Here is a 17,582-nt window from a genome sequence, read left to right on the forward strand (position 1 = left end):
GTTGGACCACAACATTACATATACAATTGGTGTCGCAATCCTTTCCTGTTATAAAGTGTATTCCGCCGCACGTGTAGATACTTTGTGCTTACAGCGTGATGGCGTGCTTACGCAACGTGTACGCATTTCATAGGGGTTTACACACACACGCTTAGCGGTCGCAGCGGCCTGAACATTTCTGTATTTAAGGTATTGCTTTTTCTTCCTGTAAGTTAAACAAACTTAACAACCCACACATTGACTGCAGTAATATGGTACACTGTTATGCTGGTTGATGGAGGAGAAGCAAATCTATATCTCTGAGTATTTCTCAAATTAAGGAGTGCCATAAAGACATCAGAACCATTTCTATAACATTTGTTTAACAGGTGCTTCTCAGAACGTACTGCCCTTTCTTCTAGTACCTTAGACTGTGGACAGCGAGGACTGTTGGTGACATGTAAGATGTCCCGCTCACTGGTGAAAGTCTGGAAGGCACCATTCATAAACTGCATGGACCTGTCAGTAAGTAGCTCATAAAATTGTCTTTTCATTTTGTCGATGACTGTTGTACTCATCAGTTTTGGAAGATAATCTCTCTCGAAGCAACAGGAATATAAATCAACTAACAGAAAATGCTCTTGTCACCTCCATTCAAAGATATCAGCAGCAACAATGGATAATGGAGGTCAGAAACCTCATGGAGAGTGAGTGTTTCCTTGGCATGCTCGGCTCATCAGACATTGCAGGGGGAGATGACCTGTTCAATTTCAGCAGCCGTAGAGAGCCATCCTTAGCCTACCATATGGTGGTTTCATGCCCGGGATTCCCTTGGTAGGCCTACCGAGCATAGAAATCTTGGAGGGCATAAGGTGTCACAAAATGATGACCACACAGGAGGCCATCCAAGAGGGTTAATTAATCGTGGAAGCCGTGTAAAAATTTGAGGTCATGGAGGAAGAAGCAAGCTATGCAAGACACTACCAGACAACCATGGGCAGAGGTCATCCCTGAGTGTCATAACTCAGAGCTCCTTCATATGCCTGAAGGAGAGTTCACCAAACTCAATGACATCCAGATCAGCATCCAGGAGGTGAGGCATTAATGCCATGGAGGTCCTTGCTACATATGTATTCAGGGGTTGGTGGTCCGTCACAACCAGTGGTGGATGCCCAAAAATGAACTGGTGAAAATTGTGACAAGCATAACCAAGAAAACAGCATAGTGCAACTGTTTCAGTAAGGGACCTGGAAGCAAAAGCAATGGGTTTGTTACTCTGCAGGCAGGCAGCACCAGGTACATGCTGGGAGGCATGGTAAAAATCACAACAGGAATAAGCACATCAAAAAATTGCAGCACCGGGCTGGAAGCGAGCATGGCCTTGAGATTAAAAAATAGCAGCAACATGGCAGTCCAACCAACACCATTCAACAAAGGCTGGGGGAATGGGCCTCTGACCCCACTGTTGTATGGCATAAATTTCGAAAAGGTAGTTGTCAGTATCCAAAAAGCACTGCAGACGTAATTTATCTGTGGGGCTAAGCATTGGGTGTATAGCGTGTGTCTTTCCAGGATCTGGATTAACACCGTCTGAAGTTAGGAGATGACCAACATACAAGACCTTAATGACTTTGAAATCACACTTGCGGGGTTTAACTGCATATTGATTTCACAGATTGTTTGGAGGACCATCAGAGCCGAATGCCATGTTCTTCCATGGTGCAACCCCCAAAATGAGGATGTCATCCACAAAGATATCACAAGCGTATCCCTCACAGAGATACTCCATGCATAGTGGAATACTTCACTACCAGTACATTTGCCATAGGGCATTCAGAGGAAGGTACACCTGTCCACAGGTATTCATGAATGTGGTGAGCATGAATGATTCTAACTAATGTGATCTGCCAGAATCCGCATTTAGCATCCAGAGTGATAAATATTGTATCTTAACAATAGGCATATCAGCACTCACTTGTTCCACAGTTCTGAGGGAATGCTGTGGCATCAGAGCGTTGTTCAGAGGTCATTGCAGATAAAGCGTCTTTTTTCAGTGCAAGAACCATAGCTGACACCCACAACAGATCACCAAAGTCTTTTAGCTCTGGAACATCTTGTTGAATGAAATGCACAACAGCCTTTAAGTTATTAACCCCAGTTTTATGCCATCCAGCAAACCTAGGAATGGTTTGACATTACTCTCCACTATATGAAACTGCATCTGGAAATTTGTGGATTGTAGCATGGCCATACCCATGGCCTTGATTATCTGGCCACCGTAAACAATTAGATTCACAGTATGAGAGCAGTCAATAGGTGTTTTTACGTGACATTACGTTACACTTGGTGCCAGGGTCAATTTTTATTTTGATAGCATTTTGTCCATATGTATTGTGATAAATATTTCACCCTTTTCAGTCCTTAGGTCAGTACTTTTGCAGTGTCGGCTGGTGGCTGGAGTGTTTTCTGGGAGAACGTCCACAGTGTGAACTTCTGTGTAAGGTTGTCTGTCATCATCTTTAGCCTTGGACCTGCACGAGCATGCAAAATGAGCTCCATATAGCATTATTAAAAGTGTGTCCGTCCATTATTACATTTTTGACTAGTAAGCATACATCATAAAAATTTTTATTAGTGTTTCTGGATCCTAGTGATCCTAGCCTCAACTCCAGCTAAGTTGAGCAAGGTATATGCCTGTACCTTTTTTAAGTTGTCTGAGAGTCCTGTACAGCAGTATATGCGCATTCATTCTTGACATTGAGCCATGTATCCACGATGGCATTGTCGAACAACCAATGGATCTATGCATCAGAGCCCTTGTGTCATCACAGCCAGACTTCTAACAACTTGTAAGGTGGTCTGTATTCAAATTACCACAGGCCTCTGGGAGGATGCAGAAGTCTGTCTTACTCTTTACTCACTGCAATTATGCAGAATAATGGCTGTAGAGGCACTCCCTGCATAACTAACACTATATTACAAAGTGAAAGACATAACTTCTGCCCCTCCGCACACAGCTTACATCTACAGGTACCTCAAAAACAACTATTGACTACTATTCTCCCAGAGACACAGTGTTAAAAAAAAGACTACATTTCTGTCCCAACTTTTCAAAGAAACAATCTTCACCCAAACAAAGCAGTATATGATATGGAATTCTTAGCAATGTATCTGGCTTTAACAGAGTGGCATGATCGGGTGGTTGTGAAGCATACCGTTGCTGCAGTAAGGGTCCAAATCTGAGAGGTTTGAAACCTAGTCAATCAGCATGGTATTATTTGAAAAATATACCACTGTCAAGGCAATTCTGGCAATCCCTGCCCACTCGTGCTGACTATTATAGGTCAGCATGAGGTGGTTGTGGGCAGTTTGGCAAAGACACGGACAATAGATGATCTCCACAGACCAGACGAGAGGCTCTAAGGCTGAAGATATCATAACTTATAAGCTGTCCAGGAAAGAAGAGGCACCAGATGAAGGCCAGAGAAGAAGCACATGCTGGCAATCACTGCTCCATTGAAGACTGGGGCAGAAACTACAAAAAGTCCTGAGGAAGCGATAATACAATGAAGGTGGCAGGGAGAACTTCAGTGAACAAAGGTATGGAATTGCAGAGGGCTCCCTGCTGGTTCGATGGAAGATGCAGGATTAAGGACCCCAGTGTAGCCTTTGCACTTATTCCATTGGACAGTCAGTGTTTTTATTTGCAATTTTTATCAGGCATTAGTTGCCTTTATCAATAAACTTTGACAGTGCACAGGAAGAACCACACCTAATCCTCACAGCCTACTCAGCGTAACTCTCCCCTCACTACACTAAGGGGGTAATTCAGATCTGATCGCTGCTGTGCGTTTTCGCACAGCGAGAGATCAGATCTGAACTGTGCATGCGTCAGAGCCGCACTCCGCCGGCGCGTCGCACAACAGCAACAGGCATCAGTGCCTAGCAATGGGATGGTGTGAAAAATCTGAATGCATGGGCATTCGCAAGGAGATTGACAGGAAGAGGCAGTTTGTGGGTGGCAACTGACTGTTTTCCAGGAGTGTCCAGAAAAACGCAGGTGGGCTCAGGCGTTTTCAGGGAGGGTGCCTGACATCAGCTCCGGCCCTGATCAGCAGGATTCAATCGCACTGGATAAGTAAGTCCTGGGCTGCGCAGAGACAGCACAAACTGATTTTTGTGCAGCTCTGCAACAGAAGCAATCACACACTTGCACAGTGCTTTTCCCCTCCCCCTGTAGGCGGCGGCTATCTGATCGCAGGGCAGCAAAAAACACAGCCCAGCGATCAGATCTGATTTAGGCCCTAAGTTTCAGTGTTCACTAATTCTCCTACCTGCAGCATTGTGTCTTCTTTTCCTCCCCCTGATGCTGCTGCTGAGCTCTGGCGGTGTAGCCTACTTCCTTGTCACACGACACATCCAAAGGGTCCATCGGTGCTCAAGGTACGCACCCCCACAGTGAGGCATGCTTCTTTTGGCTTTTTCTGTGCAGTATTACTAGGTGTGATGCTGACAACCTCACCTCTCGTCTCCATGCATCTATTCCCTAACCTGGCCTGATTTGTCGATCCTGACCAATTGTATTTAATATTTCCGATTTCCTGACCGACTGTTGGGGATCGGGACATTGCCCCAATATATCTCTGATATATGGGGGCCTTAATATCTGTGAAAAATAAAGCAAAAATTACTGGGTAATTTACTGAGAAAGGTAAGCCACTGAAAATGCTATACCTACAGTAACATAGTAACATAGTTGGTAAGGTTGAAAAAAGACCAGTGGTCCATCGAGTTCAACCTGAATTATATTGTATTCCCTATTCTATTCTGGTTAAAGGCTATATCCTCGTAAGTATAGGTTGAGTATCCCTTATCCAAAATGCTTGGGACCAGAAGTATTTTGCAAATCTTATTTTCTCTAACGTCCTAGTGGATGCTGGGGACTCCGTCAGGACCATGGGGAATAGCGGCTCCGCAGGAGACAGGGCACAAAAGCAAGCTTTTAGGATCACATGGTGTGTACTGGCTCCTCCCCCTATGACCCTCCTCCAAGCCTCAGTTAGGTTTTTGTGCCCGGCCGAGAAGGGTGCAATCTAGGTGGCTCTCTTAAAGAGTTACTTAGAAAAAGTTTTTAGGTTCTTTATTTTCAGTGAGTCCTGCTGGCAACAGGCTCACTGCATCGAGGGACTTAGGGGAGAGATTTTCAACTCACCTGCGTGCAGGATGGATTGGATTCTTAGGCTACTGGACATAGCTCCAGAGGGAGTCGGAACACAGGGCTCGCCCTGGGGTTCGTCCCGGAGCCGCGCCGCCGACCCCCCTTGCAGACGCTGAAGATGAAGAGGTCCGGAACCAGGCGGCAGAAGACTCTCAGTCTTCATCAGGTAGCGCACAGCACTGCAGCTGTGCGCCATTGTTGTCAGCACACTTCACACAGCGGTCACGGAGGGTGCAGGGCGCTGGGGGGGGGCGCCCTGGGCAGCAATGTATAATACCTGTATGGCGAAAAATACATCACATATAGCCCTTGAGGCTATATGGATGTATTTAACCCCTGCCAGATATCTAAAACTCCGGAGAAGAAGCCCGCCGAAAAGGGGACGGGGCCTATTCTCCTCAGCACACAGCGCCATTTTCCCTCACAGAAAGGCTGGTGGGAAGGCTCCCATGCTCTCCCCTGCACTGCACTACAGAAACAGGGTTAAAACAGAGAGGGGGGGCACTGATTTGGCGATATGTATATATATTAAAATGCTATAAGGGAGGAACACTTATATAAAGGTTGTCCCTGGATAATTATAGCGTTTTGGTGTGTGCTGGCAAACTCTCCCTCTGTCTCCCCAAAGGGCTAGTGGGTCCTGTCCTCTATCAGAGCATTCCCTATGTGTGTGCTGTATGTCGGTACGTGTGTGTCGACATGTATGAGGAAAATATTGGTGAGGAGGCGGAGCAAATTGCCTGTAATGGTGATGTCACTCTCTAGGGAGTCGACACCGGAATGGATGGCTTATTTATGGAAATTACGTGACAATGTCAACACGCTGCAAGCCGGTTGACGACATGAGAGGGCCGGCGAACAAATTAGTATCTGTCCAGGCGTCTCAAACACCGTCAGGGGCTGTAAAATGCCCATTTACCTCAGTCGGTCGACACAGACCCAGACACGGACACTGATTTCAGTGTCGACGGTGAAGAAACAAACGTATTTTCTTTTAGGGCCACACGTTAAGGGCAATGAAGGAGGTGTTACATATTTCTGATACTCCAAGTACCACAAAAAAGGGTATTATGTGTGAGGTGAAAAAACTACCTGTAGTTTTTCCTGAATCAGATAAATTAAATGAAGTGTGTGATGATGCGTGGGTTTCCCCCGATAGAAAATTATTGGCGGTATACCCTTTCCCGCCAGAAGTTAAGGCGCGGTGGGAAACACCCCTCAGGGTGGATAAGGCGCTCACACGCTTATCAGAACAAGTGGCGGTACCATCTACGGATAGGGCCGTACTTAAGGAGCCAGCTGATAGGAGGCTGAAAAATATCCTAAAAAGTATACACACACATGCTGGTGTTATACTGCGACCAGCGATCGCCTCAGCCTGGATGTGCAGAGCTGAGGTGGCTTGGTCGGATTCCCTGACTAAAAATATTGATACCTTTGACAGGGACAGTATTTTATTGACTATAGAGCATTTAAAGGATGCATTTCTATATATGCGAGATGCGCAGAGGGATATTTGCACTCTGGCATCAAGAGTAAATGCGATGTCCATATCTGCAAGAAGATGTTTATGGACACGACAGTGGTCAGGTGATGCAGATTCCAAACGGCACAAAGATGTATTGCCGTATAAAGGGGAGGAGTTATTTGGGGTCGGTCCATGGGACCTGGTGGCCAGGGCAACTGCTGGAAAATCCACCGTTTTTTACCCTAAGTCACATCTCTGCAGAAAAAGACACCGTCTTTTCAGCCGCAGTCCTTTCGTCCCTATAAGAGTCATATCTGCCCAGGGATAGAGGAAAGGGAAGAAGACTGCAGCAGGCAGCCCATTCCCAGGAACAGAAGCCCTCCACCGCTTCTACCAAGTTCTCAGCATGACGCTGGGACCGTACAGGACCCCTGGATCCTACAAGTAGTATCCAAGGGGTACAGATTGGAATGTCGAGAGGTTTCCCCCCTCGCAGGTTCCTGTAGTCTGCTGTACCAATGTCTCCCTCCGACAGGGAGGCAGTATTGAAAACAATTCACAAGCTGTATTCCCAGCAGGTGATAATAAATTTACCCCTCCGACAACAAGGAAAGGGGTATTACTCCACACTATATGGTGGTACTGAAGGCTAGGTGAGACCTATTCTAAATCTGAAAAATTTGAACACTTACAAGGGTTCAAATCCAGATGGAGTCACTCAGAGCAGTGATAGCAAAGAACAAGGGGACTATATGGTGTCCCGGGACATCAGGGATGCTTACCTCCATGTCCCAAAATTTGCCTTTTCTCACCAAGGGTACCTCAGGTTCGTGGTACAGAACTGTCACTATCAGTTTCAAGACGATGCCGTTGGATTGTCCAAGGCACCCCGGGTCCTTACCAAGGTAATGACCGAAAGGAGGATTCGTCTTCAAAGAAAATGGACGACCTCCTGATAAGAACAAGGTCCAGAGAACAGTTGGAGGTCGGAGTAGCACTATCTCAAGTAGTTCTACGACAGCACGGGTGGATTCTAAATATTCCAAAACCGCAGTTGTTCCGACGACACGTCTGCTGGTCCTAGGGATGATTCTGGACACAGTCCAGGAAAAGGTGTTTCTCCCAGAGGAGAAAGCCAGGGAGTTATCCGAGCTAATCGGGATCCTCCTAAAACCAGGAAAAGTGTCAGTGCATCATTGCACAAGAGTCCTGGTAAAAATGGTGGCTTATTACGAAGCGCTTCCATTCGGCAGATTTCACGCAAGAACTCTTCAGTGGGATCTGCTGGACAAATGGTCCGGATCGCATCTTTAGATGCATCAGCGGATAACCCTATATCCAAGGACAAGGGTGTCTCTCCTGTGGTGATTACAGAGTGCTCATCTTCTAGAGGGCCGCAGATTCGGCATTCAGGATTGGATGCTCGTGACCACGGAGGCCAGCCTGAGAGGCTGGGGAGCAGTCACACAAGGAGTGTGATCAAGTCTGGAGAATTCTCTCCACATAAATATACTGGAGCTAAGAGCAAATTTATAATGCTCTAAGCTTAGCAAGACCTCTGCTTCAAGGTCAGCCGGTATTGATCCAGTGGGATAACATCACGGCAGTCGCCCACGTAAACAGAAAGAGCGACACAAGAAGCAGGAGGGCAGTGGCAAAACTGCAAGGATTTTTCGCTAGGCGGAAAATCATGTGATAGCACTGTCAGCAGTGTTCATTCCGGGAGTGGACGACTGGGAAGCAGACTTCCTCAGCAGGCACGACCTCCACCCGGGAGAGTGGGAACTTCATCGGGAAGTTTTCCGCATGATTGTGAACCGTTGGGAAAGACCAAAGGTGGACATGATGGCGTCCCGCCCGAACAAAAAAATGGGACAGGTATTGCGCCAGGTCACGAGACCTTCAGGCGATAGCTGTGGACGTCCTGGTAACACCGTGGGTGTAACAGTCGGTGTATGTGTTCCCTTCTCTGCTTCTCATAACCAAGGTATTGAGAATTATAAGACATAGAGGAGTAAGAACTATACTCGTGGCTCCGGATTGGCCAAGAGGGACTTGGTAACCGGAACTTCAAGAGATGCTCACAGAGGACTAATGGCCTCGGGAGCTAAGAAGGGATTTGCTTTCAGCAAGTACCATGTCTGTTCCAAGAGGAACCGTGGCATCGGCCTTTAAGAAAGGACCTGCTCCAGCAGGGACCTTGTCTGTTCCAAGACTTACCGCGACTGCGTTTGACGGCATGGCGGTTTGAACGCCGGATCCTAAGGGAAAAGGCATTCCGGAAGAGGTCATACCTACCCTGGTCAAAGCCAGGAAGGAGGTGACCGCACAACGTTATCACCACATGTGGTAAAAATATGTTGCGTGGGTGAGGCCAGGAGGGCCCCACGAAAAAATTTCAACTAGGTCGATTTCTGCACTTCCTGCAAACAGGAGTGTCTATGAGCCTCAAATTGGGGTCCATTAAGGTTCAAGTTTCGGCCCTATAGATTTTCTTCCAGAAAGAATTGGCTTCAGTTCCTGAAGTCCAGACGTTTGTCAAGGGAGTATTGCATATACAGCCCTTGTGTGCCTCCAGTGGCACCGTGGGATCTCAACGTAGTGTTGGGATTCCTCAAATCATATTGGTTTGAACCACTCAAATCTGTGGATTTGAAATATCTCACATGGAAAGTGACCATGCTGTTGGCCCTGGCCTCGGCCAGGCGATTGTCAAAATTGGCGGCTTTGTCTTACAAAAGCCCATATTTGATTTTCCATTCGGACAGGGCAGAACTGCGGACTCGTCCCCAGTTTCTTCCTAAGGTGGTGTCAGCGTTTCACCTGAAACAACCTATTGTGGTGCCTGCGGCTACTAGGGACTTGGAGGACTCCAAGTTTGCTAGACGTTGTCAGGGCCCTGAAAATATATATATATATATATATATATAATTCCAGGACGGCTGGAGTCAGAAAGTCTGACTTGCTGTTTATATTGTAGGCACCCAAAAAGCTGGGTGCTCCTGCTTCTAAGCAGACTATTGCTCGTTGGATTTGTAGTACAATTCAGCTTGCACATTCTGTGGCAGGCCTGCCACAGCCAAAATCTGTAAATGCCCATTCCATAAGGAAGGTGGGCTCATCTTGGGCGGCTGCCCGAGGGGTCTCGGCTTTACAACTTTGCCGAGCAGCTACTTGGTCAGGGGCAAACACGTTTGCTAAATTCTACAAATTTGATACCCTGGCTGAGGAGGACCTGGAGTTCTCTCATTCGGTGCTGCAGAGTCATCCGCACTCTCCCGCCCGTTTGGGAGCTTTGGTATAATCCCCATGGTCCTGACGGAGTCCCCAGCATCCACTAGGACGTTAGAGAAAATAAGATTTTACTTACCGATAAATCTATTTCTCATAGTCCGTAGTGGATGCTGGGCGCCCATCCCAAGTGCGGATTGTCTGCATTACTTGTACATAGTTATTGTTACAAAAAAATCGGGTTATTATTGTTGTGAGCCATCTTTTTTAGAGGCTACTTCATTGTTATCATACTGTTAACTGGGTTCAAATCACAAGTTGTACGGTGTGATTGGTGTGGCTGGTATGAGTCTTACCCGGGATTCAAGATCCTTCCTTATTGTGTACGCTCGTCCGGGCACAGTACCTAACTGAGGCTTGGAGGAGGGTCATAGGGGGAGGAGCCAGTACACACCATGTGATCCTAAAAGCTTGCTTTTGTGCCCTGTCTCCTGCGGAGCCGCTATTCCCCATGGTCCTGACGGAGTCCCCAGCATCCACTACGGACTATGAGAAATAGATTTATCGGTAAGTAAAATCTTATTTTTCCGTATTTTGGAATAATTGCATACCATAATGAGATATCATGGCGATGGGACCCAAGTCTAAGCACAGAATGAATCTATGTATCATATACACCTTATACACACAGCCTGAAGGTCATTTTAGCCAATATTTTTAATAACGTTGTGCATTAAACAAAGTGTGTCTACATTCACACAATTCATATGTTTCATATACACCTTATACACACAGCCTGAAGGTCAATATTTTTATATAACTTTTTATAATAATATACAATATTTTTTATAACTTTTTGTATTAAACAAAGTTTATGTAAATTGAGCCATCAGAAAACAAATGTTTAACTATCTCACTCAAAAAATTCCGTATTTCGGAATATTTGGATATGGGATACTCAACCTGTAGCAGTCATGTGCTAATAACAAGGGAAACTGAAGATCCTCTGAAAGTCTGAGTCAACTGCGTCCACTGAGTGTTAAAAGGATTGAAAGTAACAGCTTTAGCATTATGTAGGTAAATAGGATGAGTTTCATTTTATTAGCTTTTTATTTATATTTGTAATTATACATACAGCAATTATGAAAGGATCACTGGTTAAAAGATTATGGGGGTTTCTAGAACATATTTTACATCCGGCCCCAGGGGTTGCTAGCTTTCCCATTGGATGTCACCTTGAGATATACTCACCCTACACATGACTGTTATCATTGCATTTATAAGAGGTTCACCGATAAGCAGGTCAGGCACAGAATGCACTAATTATCATCATATATCATGTCATCAGTTGGAAATCATTTAAAAATGCAGAATGCACAGACATAGTGCAATCTGTTAAAACTGGTTTAACAAATTTAAATCAAAATGCACTGACATGTAATAGAGAGTTTAAGATCATATGAAATTAACAACATAGATCTTGATTTCATTGGTATGGTTGGATGGAAGTGTACATTTCTATACTTGAAGCAGGCTGATCAAACAACAGCAGAGTAGCAAATGTATTAAAGGAAATGCAATTTGCACCCAACCTGTCTAGTGCTGACACTTCTTATGACAAGCAATGCTAACAGCATGACAATGAATTGGAAGTGCAGGGGCCAATAATAATTATTTGTATTCCACTTTTGGGGAGCCTCTCACTCCGGTGTAAGCTACCAGATGTGGCTCCATTTGAAAGCTTTCCTCGTTATCGTTATACACTTTACACCACAGAAGAGCCACTTATACACGTTACGCCACAGAAGAGACGCTTATACACGGTATACCACAAAAGAGACACTTATACACGGTATACCACAAAGAGACGCTTATACACGTTACACCACAGAAGAGACGCTTATACACGTCATACCATAGAGCAGTTGCTTATACACGTTCTACCACAGAAGAGACGCTTATACACCTTATACCACAGAAGAGTCGCTTATACACCTTACACCACAGAAGAGCTACTTATATATATTACGCCACAGAAGAGACGCTTGTACAAGTTACACACAGTAGAGCTGCTTACACACATTACACAACAGAAAAGACACTTATACACATTACAACACAATAGAGCCACTAATACACGTTACATAGCTTGTATAGGGGGCACACTGACACACAGACCACGTGAACACTTACACAAAAACAGATTTTATATGAGCACATTGACACACACATGAACCAGGAGCACACTGACACACAGATTGTATATGGGCACACACACACACACATTGTACAGGGACCATGGGCACACTGGCACACACATATTGTGCAGGGACCATGGGCACACTGGCACACACATTGTACAGAGACCAGGGGCACACTGACACACACACAAAAACACACACACACATTATACAGGGACCAGGGGCACACTGACACACACACATTATACAGGGACCAGAGGCACACTGACACACACACATTATACAGGGACCAGAGGCACACTGACACACACATTGTACAGAGACTAGGGGCACAGTGAGACACACGCACACACACATTATTCAGGGGCACACTGACACACCTAATACAGGGACCAGAGGCACACTGACAAACACACACACACGTTACACAGGGACCAGGGGCACACTGACACACACACATTGTACAGAGACTGGGGACACTGACACGCATACACACTTTGTACAGAGACCAGTGGCACACTGACACACACACATACATTTTCCCGGGGGGGGGGGGGGGGGGGGACGACTGTCTGAAATGCAGAGGAACCTACATTCTCATCTGTCTGTCATAGGGCAGCTCCAGTTCCCCCTGAGTACCAGACGCTGCACTGTCCATACCTCCCTACTGTTACGAATCCAGCGGGACAGTCCTGCTATTCGGATACTGTCCCGCCCGTGGGTAGCTGTGTCCCATTGGGGAGGATCTGATCCTGCCTGTGTGCACCTTTGGGGAGGATCTGATCCTGCCTGTGTGCACCTCCGGGAGGGCCCCCTCCTCTGAACGGCGTTGTAGCCTCCAGCATTGTGCCAGAGTCTACTGTGCATGCGCAGGCCTCCGGAAACTTGGCGCCCGCCATGATCCGGAGACCAATTTGGCTGCTGCACATGCGCGGTGGCCATGTTGGTGGCGATTTCCGCCGCAACAGCAGTGCCCAACGCTGGACTCCTGAATGGTGAGTATTAAAATGGTGCAGTGTGTGTGGTATTGGCCCCCCATAGACCCAGGGGCCCGTGTGCACCGCACACATTGCACACATTATAGAAACGCCAGTGAGCTACTCTGCTCTGCAAAGCAGCGAGTGATCTCTGAATAGATGCTGTGCGAATGCACACGGCCTTCTCTTTAGCGCTAGGAGGTGAGCAGGGGGCTGCCTATCTGCACCGGGAGTGCTGGGTATTACCCCAAAATGCCGAACCAGGGGCCAGTGCCGCAAGGCCATACCCATTCTGGTGAGGCCATGCCCACTTTAAGTGATCCTTAGTGAATCAGCGCCTGGGACACAGGGGAAAAGTCAGGGACAGTCAGGGGCTACTTTTCTGCGGATGGGGAGGGGGGGGGGGGGGGGGGTTGTGGCCAGACCAGAGAGCTGGAAGCTACGCTGCGTGAGTCTCTGTGGCACCGGACAGGCCCACCAGACCATTGTCCCAGGTGGGCAGTCCGGCCTTGGCCCATTGCAATATAACAGTAAGGGACAATATAACAGTAAGGGTCTGAGGTGAGCATACTGCCGATATCAGACTTAGTGGAAGAAGTCAGCCCAGTGAAATATAACAGTAAAGGTGCCCATTCACTAGAGCGATTTGGGCCTTTTCCAAAAGTGGCAAATAATTTGCTTTTTACCTCGGATTCCGATCCGATGTCCCGTGCGCATCGGATCAGAACCGGAGATTGTCATGGCTGCCACAAGGATTTATCGGAATCGCAGGCGAAACAGTGTACATCGGAGTGTTTTTACTACCTCCGATATAGGCCAGCCCCCCTAGTACCCTGTAGTTCGGCTCATAAGATAAATCGCATGTACTGTATACTGTGTGTGCTGTAAGACATATCGCATGTGATTTGTCGCCGCTTGATAAGTTGCAAGTAATATATCGTACGTGAAGGACTCCCGGGAAGCTGCTGGGGAGTTCAAGGGAAAGCATATGCGTCATCAAGCCTGGATAACGTTGCCCTAGTGTATAGGCACCTTTAGGGCCTGAGGTGGGCGCACTGCCGATGGAAGAAGTCAGCCCAGTGCAATATAACAGTAAGGGCCTGAGGTGGGCGCACTGCTGGAATCAGACTTAGTCGAGCGATCGTTTGCTACTGTCCCGCTTATGTAACTGCAGAGTTGCAGTTCAAATTCCAGGCGCATGCAGGGAGAAATGTATTGAGTGGGTGTTCCTGGGTGGTGACAGGAAGGTTGCTTAGAAGGTAGTCCATCTTATAGGTGTGTTGCATGCGTGTTACAGAATAGTAGTTACATACACAGTCGCTCAACCGCTCACATAGGACACCATACACGGTAAAAGAAACTGCACCTGACATAGACATGGTGAGATGGTGCGACTGATGGTAGTAGTGTCTCAGGATGTATCAATCAATATTACTGCGTGCATGGATACTGAAAGTGGGTGTCTCGGTCATTGGGGGTAATTCCAAGTTGATCGCAGCAGGAATTTTGTTAGCAGTTGGGCAAAACCATGTGCACTGCAGGGGAGGCAGATTTAACATGTGCAGAGAGAGTTAGATTTGGGTGTGGTGTGTTCAATCTGCAATCTAATTTGTAGTGTAAAAATAAAGCAGCCAGTATTTACCCTGCACAGAAATAAAATAACCCACCCAAATCTAACGCTCTCTGCACATGTTATATCTGTCTCCCCTGCAGTGCACATGGTTTTGCCCAACTGCTAACAAAATTCCTGCTGCGATCAACTTGGAATTACCCCCATTGTGCATTCAGATGCACAGATGAGCATAAGGGAAGGACTTTGTAGCGGTATTTGCAGATGGGTGACCACCAATACATGAAGCTATGGGAGTTTCTGCGTCCACCTCGAAATAAGGCCATAAAGTGGACATTTACTAAGCAGTTATAAGAGCGGAGAAGTGAGCCAGTGGAGAAGTTGCCCAAGGCAACCAATCAGCACTGAAGTAACATCTATAATTTGCATACTATAAAATGATACAGAGCTGCCGATTGGCTGATGGGGCAATTTCTCCACTGGCTCATTTCTCCGCTCTTATCACTGCTTAGTAAATGTTCCCCTTAGTGAGGAAGCCATGTCTTTAATCTACATTGTTTGGTTTTTTTTGACAAAGCAGCGCCCAGTTATGCTTGGTGTGTATGATACGTTTCAGAGTTGCAGAGTTATAAACAAAGGACTCTATACACGGATGTTACAAAATTGATAAAATACCTTTTTCATACAACCAGCAGTGTCTGTGATACACATACAACCACCAATATAATATGTACATTAATATAGCTTGTCTGTTAGTATAATCAATCCGTTTACGCATGTGCAGAAGCAGGAATCGTTGTGAGTCTCCTGACTTTTGGCTTGCCCATAATGGCTGATAAAGCCACAACTGATATGCCACAATGGGCAATTGTAATAATTTGGTTTGGGATACGAATTAGTCTGTTCTTAACTGCACAAACCAGTTGTGACCAAGATGCAAATAAACCACAGACCGTTGTCAATTATGTGTGCATATCTATCTAGTTTTAAATCTGTTCCCCTCATTGTAAATTCAGTTTGATTTTCTGGTACTCTTGAGAACACATGGGTGAAGGAAGTTAGGCTATTCTCTTTGTCAGCTGCACCTGTGGATGGTGATGCAATATAACATTATGTACACACTGATCTGATGTTTGACTAAGGAGCAAATGCACACGACACTGCAATCTACGGAAAAATCTTTCAGCATTAATTAATAAAATATGTCTCCGGGAAAAAAAGTGATAGACTGTGTGTCACACAGAAAGTCTTGATGTAAACAGGCTGTTCGGGTTTGTCCCTACACTGTGGCTTACTCGTGGTAAACCAGAGTGTGGTAAATTCATAAAAACTGCTTGGAAAAAAAAGCAGATTACTGGAGGGATTATTCATATCAAAGACTACGGTAAGTAAGACCCCATTTCTGTTTCAGCCTGGACATAAGTCAGAGAAATAACAAAACCACAGGCACTTGCAATTGAGAACAGGCACTGATGTTAACGTACAGGCATTCAATGCATTTTTTCAAGCAATTTGCAAGGGTTGACCAATAAGGGCACCAGGTCACAGGTATACCTAAAAGTGGAAACAAACTGTATACAGCACAATGGTTAACTGGTGAGAAAAATTCCTCAGCCGAGTACATATTAGAAGTAGAAAATGCAAAGGATCGCTGAACAAAGAACTCAGGCAGCTTGTAGGGCATAAAAAAATGGGGTTCTCTTAGATTTTAAGAATCAAGAAAGGGGGCTAACAGGATTTAGTCTGTCCAAAGTAGAATGCTACATTTAGTACACATCTGCTTGTTATTGCATATTAAGTGAGCTACCAGTTAATGTTTGACAGAAAAATGTTTTGATATTTTTGTTTTTATGTTTTTTAGCCACCAGCAGGACTAAACCTTGAAAGTGAGCAGTGTCAGGGGAATATCAGTGTGTTTTCAGCCTGCCTGAGTGACATGAAGGGATCCGTTTCCAGTAAGGATTTCCGGTAAACACGGCTTAGGAGCAATTTAAATTACTTGCTAATTAAAGTAAATGTGAGGTATTTTATTGAAGCCCACAGTGAACAAAGGAGAAGGCACAATGACTGGTTTCTCCAGGTTTTTGCTCTTGCATCTCTGTGCTCCAGGCACAGCATCTCAGAACTGTTTCTTTCTATTTATTTTGCTATGGACACTTTGCTATAGGGCTTGCATACCCCTCTAACTCTGGGGTGTGAGGGAACATGTGTTAGGCTGATCATTGGCTGTACACGTAAGTTCAGCTGCTGCTTTACAGAAGAGCGTCACTTTACTAAAGCAACTTTCCTCTTCAGCATCACCTAACCACACCACTTCCCTTGGCTGCTCTTGACTCTGTGTGGTACCATCGATCTCCACCACTTAAAAGAAGACTTTTGAAACCCCCTTGACCTTTTGCTTAATCATTGTACCTCTCCTACACGGTGAGTCCTTTGTTTTGGTACTTATATGCAATATATGTAAGTTTTGCTTTGCAGTAAGCCATGCAACCATCTCTGTGTATATAGATAGATAGATAGATAGATAGATAGATAGATAGATAGATAGATAGATAGATAGATAGATAGAATTGACATTTGTTTATTGCATCATCAGAATTTTTTTTAGTGGATCAAATATCCATTGTGGTTTCCCTTAACTACTTGTCCCACCCCATAAAAAGTGCTACCGAACAGTGAATACATTTACACTTGATTGCTTTGTCTTATCATACTTTAGCTTAGGTTTTTTTTAGGTGTATAATTAGAGAGATTTTGAGCCTTATGTGGGTCACTGTTGGACTTGTTAGAAAAGTTGAATTTGTGGTTGCATTTAGACAAATGCTGAGGCACTACCTTAGTACATATATAGCATTAGCAGTGGGATCAAAACATTTCTAGAAAAATTGGCTTTGTTTAATTAGTCTTTCTTGTACCTTAGCAGACTCATATACCCGAG

The 17,582-nt window shown here is 45.5% G+C and overlaps 1 protein-coding gene across 5 annotated transcripts in view; it reads left to right on the top strand.

Annotated features, from left to right (window-relative positions):
• Positions 1-17,582, top strand: part of FOXP4 (forkhead box P4) — a 306,545-nt gene that overhangs the window by 172,978 nt on the left and 115,985 nt on the right. For 2 of the 5 annotated variants that reach the window (XM_063955044.1, XM_063955045.1), the window contains 2 exons: positions 16,506-16,612; positions 16,940-17,068. The exons of 1 other annotated variant lie outside the window; for it this stretch is intronic. The gene's annotated coding sequence lies outside the window, so the exon portion shown is untranslated. Of the gene's footprint in view, positions 1-395; positions 505-16,505; positions 16,613-16,939; positions 17,069-17,582 lie in introns of those variants that run through there. 2 more of the 5 variants (XM_063955043.1, XM_063955047.1) reach the window with 2 other exon arrangements.

This window comes from Pseudophryne corroboree, chromosome 2 (assembly GCF_028390025.1).
Source record: "Pseudophryne corroboree isolate aPseCor3 chromosome 2, aPseCor3.hap2, whole genome shotgun sequence".
Classification (NCBI taxonomy): domain Eukaryota; kingdom Metazoa; phylum Chordata; class Amphibia; order Anura; family Myobatrachidae; genus Pseudophryne; species Pseudophryne corroboree.